This window comes from Somniosus microcephalus, chromosome 16 (assembly GCF_052327205.1).
Source record: "Somniosus microcephalus isolate GS21.2 chromosome 16, FLI_Smic_1.0, whole genome shotgun sequence".
NCBI classification, from domain to species: Eukaryota; Metazoa; Chordata; class Chondrichthyes; order Squaliformes; family Somniosidae; genus Somniosus; species Somniosus microcephalus.
In genome coordinates this window covers 5,590,338-5,603,693 of record NC_141002.1, presented here as the reverse complement: position 1 = coordinate 5,603,693, position 13,356 = coordinate 5,590,338, and positions in this window count along the sequence as shown.

Below are 13,356 nucleotides of genomic sequence, written 5' to 3'. Positions count from 1 at the left end.
AAATGGAATTTAACCCTGAAAAGTGCGAGGTGATGCATTTTGGACGGACAAATAAGGCAAGGGAATACACAATGAGTGGTAGGACCCTAGGAAGTACAGAGGGTCAGAGGGACCTTGGTGTACATGTACATAGATCCCTGAAGGCAGCGGAACAGGTAGATAAGGTGGTTAAAAAGGCATATGGGATACTTGCCTTCATTAGCCGAGGCATAGAATATAAGAGCAGGGAGGTTATGATGGAGCTGTACAAAATGCTGGTGAGGCCACAGCTGGAGTACTGTGTGCAGTTCTGGTCACCTCACTATAGGAAGGATGTGATTGCTTTGGAGAGGGTGCAGAGAAGATTCACCAGGATTTTACCTGGGATGGAGCGCCTCAGCTATGAAGAAAGACTAAACAGGCTGGGGTTGTTTTCCTTGGAGCAAAGAAGGCTGAGGGGGGACCTGATTGAGGTGTACAAAATGATGAGGGGCATAGATAGGGTAGACAAAGAGGAACTTTTCCCTTTAGTAGGGGGGTCAATAACAAGGGGGCATAGATTCAGGGTAAGGGGCAGGAGATTTAGAGGGGATTTGAGGAGGAACTTTTTCACCCAGAGGGTGGTTGGAGTGTGGAACTCAATGCCTAAAAGGGTGGTAGAGGCAGGAACCCTCACAACATTCAAGAAGCATTTGGATGAGCACTTGAAATGCCATTGCATACAAGGCTATGGACCAAATGCTGGAAAATGCGATTAGACTGGACAGGGATGGATGGGCGGCGCAGACACGATGGGCCGAAGGGCCTCTTTCTGTGCTGTAAAACTCTATGACTCTATGACTCATCACCAGGTGTATAGGATCGTGGTGTAGATTTGACGTTTTCCAGCGACTCTAGAATCTGGTCAGCATGGCGTCTTACAATGCTCTCTCCAACGTCCACGGTATACATTAGAGGTCCTTGCCGTGTGCAGATCGTTCCTGGCTGCCATTTCTCTGTGCGGTAGTCCCGGGCCAAAACTGGTTGACCTATCTTAAAACTCCTGGTCGGCCTTTCATTCATATTCTGAAACTGCCTGTTCTCCACATCTCTTCTGACGTTTGGCTTAACCAAATCCAAGCGGCATCGTAGTCTTCGATTGAAGAACATCATGGCTGGAGTTTGGTTGGTAACCGCATGTGTCGCATTCCGGTAGGCAAACAAGAAGTTATCCACCTTGTGTTGTAGGGGTATGTCTTCATTACACATTGCCTTGATAGCCTTCTTGAATGTTTGAACGAACCTCTCAGCCAATCCATTGGTGGCTGGATGATATGGGGCGGATGTGTAACGCTTAACACCATTGTTCTTTAAGAACCTCCGGAACTCTTCAGACACAAACTGTGGTCCATTGTCGGAGCAAATCTGTTCAGGCAGCCCATTTCTGGCGAATATGGTTCGTAAGACTGTGATAGTTTTTTCTGTGGTGGTTGAGGCCATTTTTATTACCTCTGGCCACTTTGAATGTGCATCCACCGCAATTAAAAACATCGAGTCCATAAATGGACCAGCAAAATCAATGTGTACTCTTTGCCATGGAAATGAGGACCACTCCCATGGATGTAGAGGGGCTTGTGGTGGGGCGTTTTGGACCTTCTGGCATCCTGTACAGCTCTTGGTCATCTCTTCGATTTCTCTATTGATTCCCGGCCATCACACAAACGCTCTGGCTAAGTTCTTCATTTTTACCCCTCCCAGATGACCCTCATGAAGCTCATTGAGCACTCTATCCTTCAATTTGGGTGGAATTACTACGCTGGATCCACACATCAAGGTTCCTCGGCACACTGACAGCTGTTCTCTTCTCGGCGAGAATGCTGGCAACAGTGGTTCGCCATGTGCTGGCCATCCCTTCACCGTTAAATCATAGACCCTGGAGAGTGTCGGGTCATTTCGTGTTTCCTTTTCTATGTTTGCATTCGTCACAGGTAGACATTCGACTATGGTCGAGTGGAATATCTCCACAGGATCCACTGCAGGTGCTTCTTCCACCATCGGCAACGGTAGTCGCGACAATCCATCAGCATTCCCATGCTGTTTAGTTCCTTTGTACTCGATTTCATATTGGTGTGCCCCTAGGAAAAGGGACCACCTCTGTAGCCGTTGTGCTGTCATTATCGGGACGCCCTTCTTAGGGTTGAAAATGGATACAAGAGGTTGATGATCAGTTAGTAGAGTAAATTTCTGTCCGTGCAGGTAGTGATTGAACTTCTTCACCCCCCACACCAGGCTGAGGGCCTCCCTGTCAATCTGGGCGTAGTTACGCTCGGCTGCAGTTAATGAGCGTGACGTAAATGCTATTGGCCTCTCTGAACCATCAAGGGATTTATGTGACAATACCGCTCCAACGCCGTAGGGAGACGCATCACACGCCAGTCTTATCGGTAGTGATGGGTTGTAGTGAGCCAATACTTCTCTTGAAGTGATCAGGCCTTTACACTTCTGAAAGGCCCGCTTACATTTATCGCTCCATTTCCATGCTACTCCAGTTTGTAGCAGGGCGTTCAGTGGGTGCAGAATTGTGGACAAATTCGGCAAAAACTTATGATAGTAATTCACCAATCCGAGGAATTACCTCAGTTGCGACACATTTTCAGGCGCTGGAGCCTTAACTACCGCTTCAATTTTGTCAGGGGACTTATGTAACCCCTCTTCATCAATCATGTGGCCACAATACGATATTTGTTTCTTTAAAAACTCGCACTTGGGGTGATTGGCTCGTAGCCCATGTTCTCTTAGTCTAGTGAGCACCTGCTCTAGGTTAGCAAGGTGTTCACTGTCATTTTCACCTGTCACTAGGATGTCGTCCAAGTAACACTGAGTCCCCGGAATCCCTTGCAGGACTTGTTCCATCGCTCTTTGCCATATAGCCGGAGCTGATGCAACTTCGAATACCAGTCGATTATACTGGTAAAGACCTTTGTGAGTGTTTATCGTGAGATATTTCCGAGAGGATTCTTCAACCTCCATCTGCAAATATGCTTGCGCTAGGTCAATTTTTGTAAAACGTTTCCCTCCAGATAGTGAGGCAAAAATATCTTCTATCCTCAGAAGAGGATACTGTACTGTGTGAAGGACTGGGTTCACAGTCACCTTGAAGTCCTCACAGATGCGAACCTTCCTTGGCTCCTCAGACTTATTGTTTAACGTTTTCTTCATGACAGGAACGATGGGTGTCGCCCACTCACTCCAGTCTACCTTAGTTAACGCGCCTGCATTCTCCAGATTCTCCAGCTCTGCCTCGACGGCTGGGCGAATTGCATACGGTACCGGTCTTGCTTTGAAAAACTTGGGAATTGCATTCTCTTCTATTTTTATCGAGGCAGTTACGCCTTTAAGAGTTCCCAGTTCTTGTTGAAATACCTCTTTAGCGTTAGCCAAGATTTTTGACAATCGTCCAGGTGTGACGTCGTCATCCTTTTTACCAGCCACCGTCAGTGCCTGAATGGAGTGCCAGTCTAAACTTATCTTTCTGATCCATTCACGTCCCAATAACGGTGGTCCACCATCTTGCAGTATGTACAGATACAATTTCTGTATTTCCTTGCCGTTGTATTCGACAGGCACCCTTATTTTCCCTCTGGTGTATACTTTCTGCCCCATATATGTCTTCAAGACAATGGATGTGTCTTTCAAGGGTATGTGTGAGAAAAGCCGCTCATAGTCTCGTCGATTCATGATGGTCAGGGCTGATCCTGTATCCAATTCCATTTTGACTTGGGACCCTGCTATCGTGAGGGTGACCCAAATGGTTCGGTGATCCTCTTTTGTGATTACGTTGTGTAGTTTGAGACAGCTTAGTCTCTTGTTCCCGGATTCACTGTCGCTCTTCTGGTCTTCGGAACTACTGTCCGTCATCTTTTGTACTTTCCTGTACTTTTCCTTAGTAGTCTTTTTGTTGTCGTTAGTCTTCTTCCCGGACCTGCAAACTCGTGCAATGTGTCCCATCTTTCCGCATTGCCTGCATGTTTTGTCCTTGGACCAGCAGTCCTTCTGGTCATGGGTTGTTCTGCCGCAGCGATAACATTTTTCAAATCCCCGTGTCATTTCATGGGTGCCGTATTCCTGTGGCTTTTGCTGTATTTCCACAGCTCCCCTTGCTGCTTTGTACGATACTGCCATGCTGAAAGCCTTATCTAGCGTCAGCTCTTTCTCTGAGAGTAACCTCTTCTGGGTTCCTTCACTCAGGAGTCCACAGACAAATTTGTCCCGTAGGGTGTATTGATTTCTTTGTGGGTTCAATGACAAGACATTTATGAAAGAGAATGTCTTTTAATCTAAAGTTTGTTTAACTATGTTAACAGCATTACAGGAGACACCAGCTTAGAGATCCATCTAAAATGAAACTAAAACTAAACTCAACTGCCTCTCTCTCACATGCCCTCTGCTGGTCAGGCATAAATAATCAAACAGGCAAATATGCTGGTAAGGCATCATAATCAAACAGGCAAATACCATCACTATTTGCTGATATCATTACATCTCCCTTTCTTAAAACAAAAGTATTTTACTTTTATCTAACAACATGTATTCTTTGTATTACTCTGCATTTTAACTGTAACACTTAATGAACTTACATTATCATTATCATGATCAAGGTTTTTTAACCTTGTTTTGTGTGTTCACATGAAATATGTAAATACACTAGAACTTGAAGAGAGAATAAGATAACATTACTTCCTTCTATAACAATAGTCCTTAAACTTGCTCAATGAGTCTCTCAGGAGGCTTCACGTGTCTTGAGGATTTTCTGATTGATTGTCCTTGAATCTGAGTTGTTGTCTCAGATGATGGTTTCTCAGCTGTGTGATCAGGTTGTTCAACAGTATCAGTCTTTTGACCTGCTGTGTGATCAGGTTGTTCAACAGTATCAGTCTTTTGACCTGCTGTGGCTGGTCCCATGAGAAGATCCTGACGATTTCTTCGCAGAACAGCACCCTCATCTGTCTGAATGGTGTATGATCTTGGTTGGACTTCACACAGGACAGTTCCCTTCTGAGTCCATATGTTTGTTTTGTCTTTGAACCTTACTTGGTCACCAGTGTGGAGTTCAGGTAAGTTTTGTGTTCCTCTGTCATAGTAGTACTTTTGCTTTTCTTTCTGTTGCTCTTTGAACTTCCTCACTTTCTCCCCCTCTTTTGTTTTCAGGAGGTTCTCTGGGATGGGTAGGTTTGACCTTAGCCGACGTCCCATAAGGAGTTGGGCTGGTGACTTACCACACTCGAGCGGCGTTGTGCGGTATACAAGCATGCTCTGGTAGAAGTCAGTTCCACTGTCTTTTGCCTTGTACATCAGTCTTTTCACTGTCTGGACCGATTTTTCCACTAGTCCATTGGACTGTGGAAAGTGAGGACTTGACTTTGTGTGGACAAAGTCCCACTCTTTGGCAAAGTGTCGGAAACTTGCATTGTAAAACTGGGGTCCGTTGTCTGTGAAGACCTCGCTTGCCACGCCATGTCTGGAGAATATGGCTTTCATACATGTGATCACAGCATCTGCAGTGGTGGTGTACAGTCTACAAACCTTTGGATACAGGGAGTAATAGTCTGTGACTACAAGATAGTCCTTCCCTTGACATATGAATAGGTCAGCGCCTACCTTCTGGTAAGGTCTGTCTGGCGCTGGGTGTGGCTTTAGTGGTTCTACCGGATTGCTTGCTCGATATTTCAGGCATATTGTGCAGTTTGACACCTCATTTGTCACATCTTGGTTGATTCGTGGCCAGTACATCACCTCTCGTGCTCTTTTCTTACACTTTTCGATTCCCAGATGTCCTCCATGGATCCTTTTTAGCATCTCTTTTCTCAGACTCTTTGGGATAACTATTTTACTTCCTTTGTAGATGATGTCTTCGACCAGTGATAGTTCCGCCCTGCAGTTCCAGTACTCTGCCATGTCAGGTGAGCAGTCTTGCTTCATGTTGGGCCATCCATCCAAGATGCTTTTCCTCAGTCGTCTCATTGTTTCATCTTTGTTTGTCTCAGTCTTTATGAGCTCCATTTTTGCATCTGCTATGGGCAGTGCACTTGTGATCATGTCCACGTAGGCATTCACTTTTTCATTCATTTTGGTGTTTGCGGGCTCTCCTGGGTCAACAGCTCTGGACAACATGTCTGCTGTATACATCAGCTTACCCAGTGTGTACGCAACATTCAGTGTATAGCGTTGCAGCCTGATCATCATTCTTTGTATGCTAAGCGGACAGCTATTTAGTGGCTTTTGGAACAATGCAATCAAGGGCTTATGGTCAGTCTCTACACTGATTGCTTGTCCTGACACAAACTGGTGAAATCTTTCACAGGCGTATGTGATGCTGAGCAGCTCCTTTTCTATTTGTGCATATCGCGTCTCCGCGTCTGTCATTGAGCGCGATGCATATGCAATAGGTTGCCAGTAGTCATATTTTTGCAGAAGAATGGCACCGAGCCCACTCTGTGATGCATCTGATGATATCTTGATGGGTCTCGCTGGGTCATAAAACCTCAGAACTGGTTCCTCTGTGAGCAGTTTCTTTAGATCGCTCCATGACTTCTCATGCTCATGATTCCATTCCCATTCTATGTTCTTTTCAGTTAGTCGTCTCAGTGGCGCCATCTTTTCTGAGAGATTGGATATGAATTTACCCATGTAATTGATCATTCCATTAAACCTCTGCACATCCTTTTTGCATTGTGGCTTTGGCATATTCTCAATGGCGGACACCTTTCTGGGATTTGGTCTGATGCCCTCACTGCTAAGGATATCTCCCACGAATGTCAGTTCTGTCACCCCGAGCTGGCATTTCTCTCTAGTCAGCTTCAGGTTTGTTTTCCTTGTTGCTTCCAGCACTTTTTTCAGTCTCTCGTCATGCTCAGTTCTCGTGGTTCCCCATACTATGATGTCATCCATTGATGTATCAACTCCCTCCAGGTGCTCATAGATCATATGGATAGTTTTGTGATACACTTCAGGAGCTGAGGCAATGCCAAATGGTAACCTTAGGAATCTGTATCTGCCAAATGAACTGTTGAACGTGCACAGTCTTGAACTTGCCTCATCCAGTTTCATCTGCCAAAATCCTGATGATGCATCTAACTTGCTGAAATACTTTGCATTTGCAAACTGTGCCATGATTTCCTCACGTGCAGGAAGCTTGAAGTGCTCTCTCTTTATTGCTCTGTTTAGCTCTCTTGGATCCAGGCAAATTCTGAGCTTTCCATTCTTTTTGTCCACAACGACGAGGGAACTCACCCATTCAGTTGGCTCATCTATCTTCTGAATCACGTTCAGGCTTTCCATCCTGTCCAACTCTGCCTTCAGTTGCTTTTGAAGAGCAAACGGAACTTTTCTGCATGGATGTATGACCGTTGGCATACTTTTATCTACTCTGATCGTGTGTTCTCCTGGAAGGCAGCCTAGACCCTTAAATAGGTTGTTGTACTCTTTCATGAGTTCATCATAGACTGTCTCTCCTTCGCTTTCCACAACGAGGACTCTCTTTACCAGGTTCAGTCTCGCACAGGCTTTTAAACCTAGTATGGCTTGCACATCCTTTGGCACCACGATTAATGCTAGCGTGTGCTCTCTGTCCTTGTGTGTCACTTTGACAACGCATCTTCCTTTCACTGGTATATCAGTACCTGAGTATCCTGTCACTTTCACTTTTATTCCATGTATCTTTGGTCTGGGTCTAATTTTCTTAAAATCAGTCTCTGATATCACATTAACTTGTGCTCCAGTATCCAATTTAAATGGAATGTGTATGTCATTCACTTTTAGTGTCAACATCCAGTCTCTTTTTTCTTTTTTGTTTTCAGACACAATATCCACATAGAACTCCTCTATCCCGCTTTCATCTACTGCTTGGACCTTGCTTTGTTGCGCTTGGTTCTTACAGCAACGGGCATAATGGTTGTTTTTGTTGCAACTATTGCATGTTACATAGAAACATAGAAACATAGAAGATAGGAGCAGGAGTAGGCCATTCGGCCCCTCGAGCCTGCTCCGCCATTCAATGAGATCATGGCTGATCATCCAAACCCTAGCACCCGGTCCCTACACCGACAACCATCCCACCCAAGCCCTATCCCCGTAACCCCACGTATTTAATCTCCCCTAACACTAAGGGCCAATTTTTATCATGGCCAATCAACCTAACCCGCACATCTTTGGACTGTGGGAGGAAACCGGAGCACCCGGAGAAAACCCACGCAAACACGGGGAGAATGTGCAAACAGTCACCCGAGGCCAGATTTGAACCCAGGTCCCTGGCGCTGTGAGGCAACAGTGCTAACCACTATGCCACCGTTCTACCATATGCTGGACAATTTCTTGGTGGATGCTGTGTACCGCATCGACTACATGACTTTCGATTGCTCCTTTCATTTTTGTTCGCTGGCCACGCCTCTTTTTTCACATTGGCGCTCTTTTTGTTAAACGGTTTGTGTCCGTTCATTCTCACTGCATCCACGTTGCAGCTACTGTCACTGAACAGCTCCTTTGCCTGCGACTTCACGGTCTCTGTAGCCCTACACAGTGCTATGGCTTTTCCCAGGTCTAGATTTTGCTCTCTTAGCAGTCTTTCCCTTAGACCATTATCTGGAATACCACACACCAGTCTGTCTTTTATCAGCGAGTCTGTCAGTCCCCCAAATTCACATGTTTTGCTTCTGTTTCTCAGTTCAGTCACATACTGATCAATAGTCTCTCCCGTTTTCTGTACACATGTGAAAAATCTGTGCCTCTCAAACGTCACGTTACGTTTAGGTATGCAGTAGGCCTCAAACTGTTCCATTATTTTATCCAGCTTCATTTTGTCTCCATCAGCAGCAAATGTGAAGTTATTATACACATCCAGCGCTTCATCACCCACGACATGTAAGAACACTGACGCTTTCCTTTTATCACTTTTCTCGTCAGCTCCGATTGCCGCTATATACAACTCCAAATGTTGTTTGAATCTCCTCCAATTTTCAGCCACATTACCTGTCAACTGAAGCTTCGCCGGTGGGTGTAAACCTTCCATTTTTCACTTCGTTAGCTATTCTCCAAAGGTAAGTAACAATGTTCTCTTTTGGCTTGCTAATATGTGGAGAGCTGATTTAACTTCAGATTTTTCCTCTTCATCTCTTTCAATCACTTCTGACACCATGTATTGATTTCTTTGTGGGTTCAATGACAAGACATTTATGAAAGAGAAGGGGCTAGATTTTCAGTTGCTTGCGCCAGCAGTTAGCGCCTTAAGAGAAGTGATTTTCGGGCGCTATGCGTGTAGCGCCCGGGCGCAGCGCAGTTTGCGCCCCGCCCCAAATTAAGTTGCCTGTTAGCGCCGGTGCAAAGTTTAGCGGCCGCCCGGATGCGCACGCAGAAAATGACGTCACATCCTCGTGCAACGCCCTTTGGCCGCCCCGAATCCAAACTTCAGTCGGACCGCCCCATTGTGCGGCTGGCGTCCAGAGCGTTTGTAAAATGGAACGCAACACACCCTGGGGAGCGCAAATTAAAGGGCACTCCTCCTGCACGGCAGTCTGCATGTGTTGTGTGGAAGGATGCAGTGTGTGTTGTTCTGAATGGCGTATTTATCTCCTCCTCCTCCTCCTCCTCCTCCTCCTCCTCCTCCTCCTATCATCATTCCCCAGACTCTGCCTTTGAAAAAAAACACATGCACCCTTCCCCTTTAAGAGCTCACTGGCACCAGAGTGTCTGCTGTGCGCTGCGCCCGAACTCGGGCGCTGCGCTCTGCACCGCCGGCTTAGCGCCTAAAGATAGTAGTGGAACGCCTCTTTTAGCGCTCCACCAACCTCTTAGGGCAAAGCCACTGAATTTCCGGCAAAGGGGCGCTACTTTGGGGCGGGCGCTAACTTCAGGCGGGCGCTAAGGTTAGCGCCCCAAAACTGTCTATACTGAAAATCTAGCCCAATGTCTTTTAATCTAAAGTTTGTTTAACTATGTTAACAGCATTACAGGAGACACCATCTTAGAGATCCATCTAAAACGAAACTAAAACTAAACTCAACTGCCTCTCTCTCACATGCCCTCTGCTGGTCAGGCATAAATAATCAAACAGGCAAATATGCTGGTAAGGCATCATAATCAAACAGGCAAATACCATCACTATTTGCTGATATCATTACATAGGGTATCTGCCAGTCCTGCTCCAAACTGGCAGTGCTTTGATAGCTTGCGTAGTTCCGTAAGGTAATCAGCATTGCTCTCATCTTTATGCTGATTTCTCCTGTGGAATTTAAATCTTTCTGCTATCAGCAGCGGTGTAGGATTTAGGTGTTCCTGTAGGATATCAATAATTTCGTTAAAACTCTTCGCCATCGGCTTGACTGGAGTGATCAGGTTCTGCAATAGGCCGTGCGTTCTTGCGCCCATTAAGTTTAGTAGTACCGATGCCTTTTTCTCATCGGCTACTTCATTTGCCTTGCAATATACTTCGACTCTTTCCACATACGTGGTCCAGTCTTCTATTGCATTATCGAAGGCAGTGATATTGCCAGTCTTCAGCATCTTGGAGATCTAAGATGGCACCTCCCGCGCTTTGCCTTCTTCCCCGATTGAACAAAATGGCGCCTCCCGCGCTTTGCCTTCTTCCCCGCTGGATTAAGATGGCGCCTCCCACGCTTTCTGTCTATTCCGCTGCTGCTAGCACTGTTGCTGGAGTTTTTATGCCTTGATGGCGATGCCCTATGGCCTTCGCGCACTCCCCCCCCCGCGCTGCTGCCAACGCCGCGCTCCGCGGTCCCCGTGGCAAACTGCAGCTCCTCGCGGCTTTCTGCACTTCTAATTTCTTTTATTTTAATTACTGTTCCCGTCGTCAGAGCAGACCCTATGGGACACTTTCCTCCCTCTTCTCGGGTCTGTACGCTGCCCGGCTTCGTAGCACCGGCCGCGCCCTGTGTGCTCCACCCTCTCTCTCTCTCTCCTCTTCCTGACAACGCTGCTCAGCCCCGTTGAAAAGCCACCCGATCGAGCTCTAGCCCGCCGCAGCCCAGGAAGGATCAGTGTACTACCTGCCACCAGCCCGATTAGCTGGAACACCATAGACTGGATAACCAAGCCCAGCTCTCGACAGCCTCTCTTGCAAATCTTCGAATTCGATGAATCAGAGGGTGGTTGCCCACGGTCGACGCCCGTTTCTTCTGTTTGTTTTTTTTTGGATTTCTTCCTTCTGGCCTCGACCTGTAACAACTTTGCTTCAGGGATGGATCCCCGTGAGGTGGTGCAGAACTGTAGGTAAGTTCGGATCTGTTCGTCGCCAGTGTAACGTCCGTGTGTAATTGAGACACGGACTGCAGAAGTTGGTTATAACAGGTGTTTACTGAATGGAGACAAAACTGGAACTACTATACAAAGTTACTACATAGGCTTATATACAGGGGTGGTCACTACTGGTACTGCAGTATACAGGGGCTGCAGAATATAGTTCCTTCTTCAAGGTACATACACTACAAGTATAGTGAACAGTGAGGAGGGTATTGATAGACTTCAGGAAGACATAGACAGGCTAGTAGAATGGGTGGACACGTAGCAGGTGAAATTTAACGCAGAAAAATACAAAGTGATACATTTTGGTAGGAAGAACAAGGAGAGGCAATATAAACTAAAGGGTACAATCCTAAAGAGGGTGCATGAACAGAGACCTGGGGGTATATGTGCACAAATCGTTGAAGGTGGCAGGGCAGGTTGAGAAAGTGTTTAAAAAAGCGTTTATAAATAAAGGCATAGAGTACAAAAGCAAGGAAGTTACAGCCTCAACTGGAGTATTGTGTCCAATTCAGGGCTCCGCATTTTAGGAAGGATGTGAAGGCCTTAGAGCGGTTGCGGAAAAGATTTACGAGAATGGTTCCAGGGATGAGGGGCGTCAGAAACGTGGATAGACTAGAGAAGCCGGGATTGTTCTCCTTGGAGCAGAGATGGCTGAGAGGAGATTTGATAGAGGTGTTCAAAATCATGATGTGTCTAGACAGAGCAGATAGAGAGAATCTATTCCTGTTGGTGGAAGGGTCGAGAACCAGTGGACATAGATTTAAGGTGATTGGCAAAAGAACCAAAGGCGACATAATCATAACTTTTTTACGCAGCGAGTGGTTAGGATCTGGAATGCACAGTCTGAAAGGGTGGTGGAGGCAGAGTCAATCGTGGCTTTCAAAAGGGAATTGGGTAAGTACCTGAAGGAAAAAACTTTGCAGGGCTACGGGGAAAGGGCGGGGCAGTGGGACTAGCTGAAGTGCTCTTGCAGAGAGCTGGCATGAGCTCGACAGGCCAAATGGCCTCCTTCTGTGCTGCAACCATTCTATGATTCTATGGGGGAGAAATTGGGTTGCTTTGCTCCTCCCGTTAGTGCCCCCTCACCTAGCGCCTGGGCGCGGCGCCGCTAACGCCTGCTGCGAAATTCAGCGGGAGGTTAGTGGTGGCGGTAGCCGGTAGGGTCCCGTAGCGCTGCGCCTTCGGCGATGACGTCATTGCCAAGCACAGTGATCCGCTCGCGCCCCGGCCGCAAACTTCGCTCGCGCCCCCTGACCTACTGTTGGACGATATGTCCGATAGGGTCAGCGTGCCGTATTTGCAGCCGGGGTGGTGCAAATTAAAGGGCAGGTGTCGGGCGGCCATTTTTTTTGGGCTGCCTGCCAGCATTTGCCCTCTCTCGCCTCCTCATGCGGCGTGCCGGCCGCGATCGGTCAGCCCGGCACTCCTCGTGAGTGCCAGGCTCTTTTGCTGGCACCCTGCTCCCCGGTGGTCCAGCAGGGCCCCAATGCACGTTGCGCTAGGCCCCTCCTCTTTAATCGGGGAGGGAGGCCTGCAGTACCACGGCACTGCGTGCCGACGCACGTGGCGCTGTTGCACATAGCACCACGATATTGAATGGTAGCGCCCCAAGAGGGAGGGGGAGCACTTCCAGTAGCGCCCCGCCTCCTGCTTGGTGCGCGACCACTCAATTTACGGCGTGGGTTGCTAACTTTTTCGCCCCGGCAAAGTTAGGGCCCCAAACGGGGCGCAATCCAATTTTTCCCCCTATGATTTTAAGTGGGTCTGAGTGGCAATACAGTGAGGGGAGGAGAGCAGCGTAGTATTCAACTGGAGAAAAGGAGATCGATAAAACCAGGGCCATGTTGGTCTCCTGAGTCTGTTTGTAAATGGATTTTACTTACAGTATCGAAATAAAGTGGAATGAAACCTGTTTGTTACACATTTGCTATTTTCTCTAGAACTTTCATTGCAGAACTATCTGATCTCATTCTACTTTATTTGGTCCATTTTCTCTGCTCTTTTGCCAGCCCTGACCGGGGATTTTCTGATGGGCAGCCCTTGAACAGCCTTGGCACAGAGCAAAGAAAATAAAGCAAAATGAGC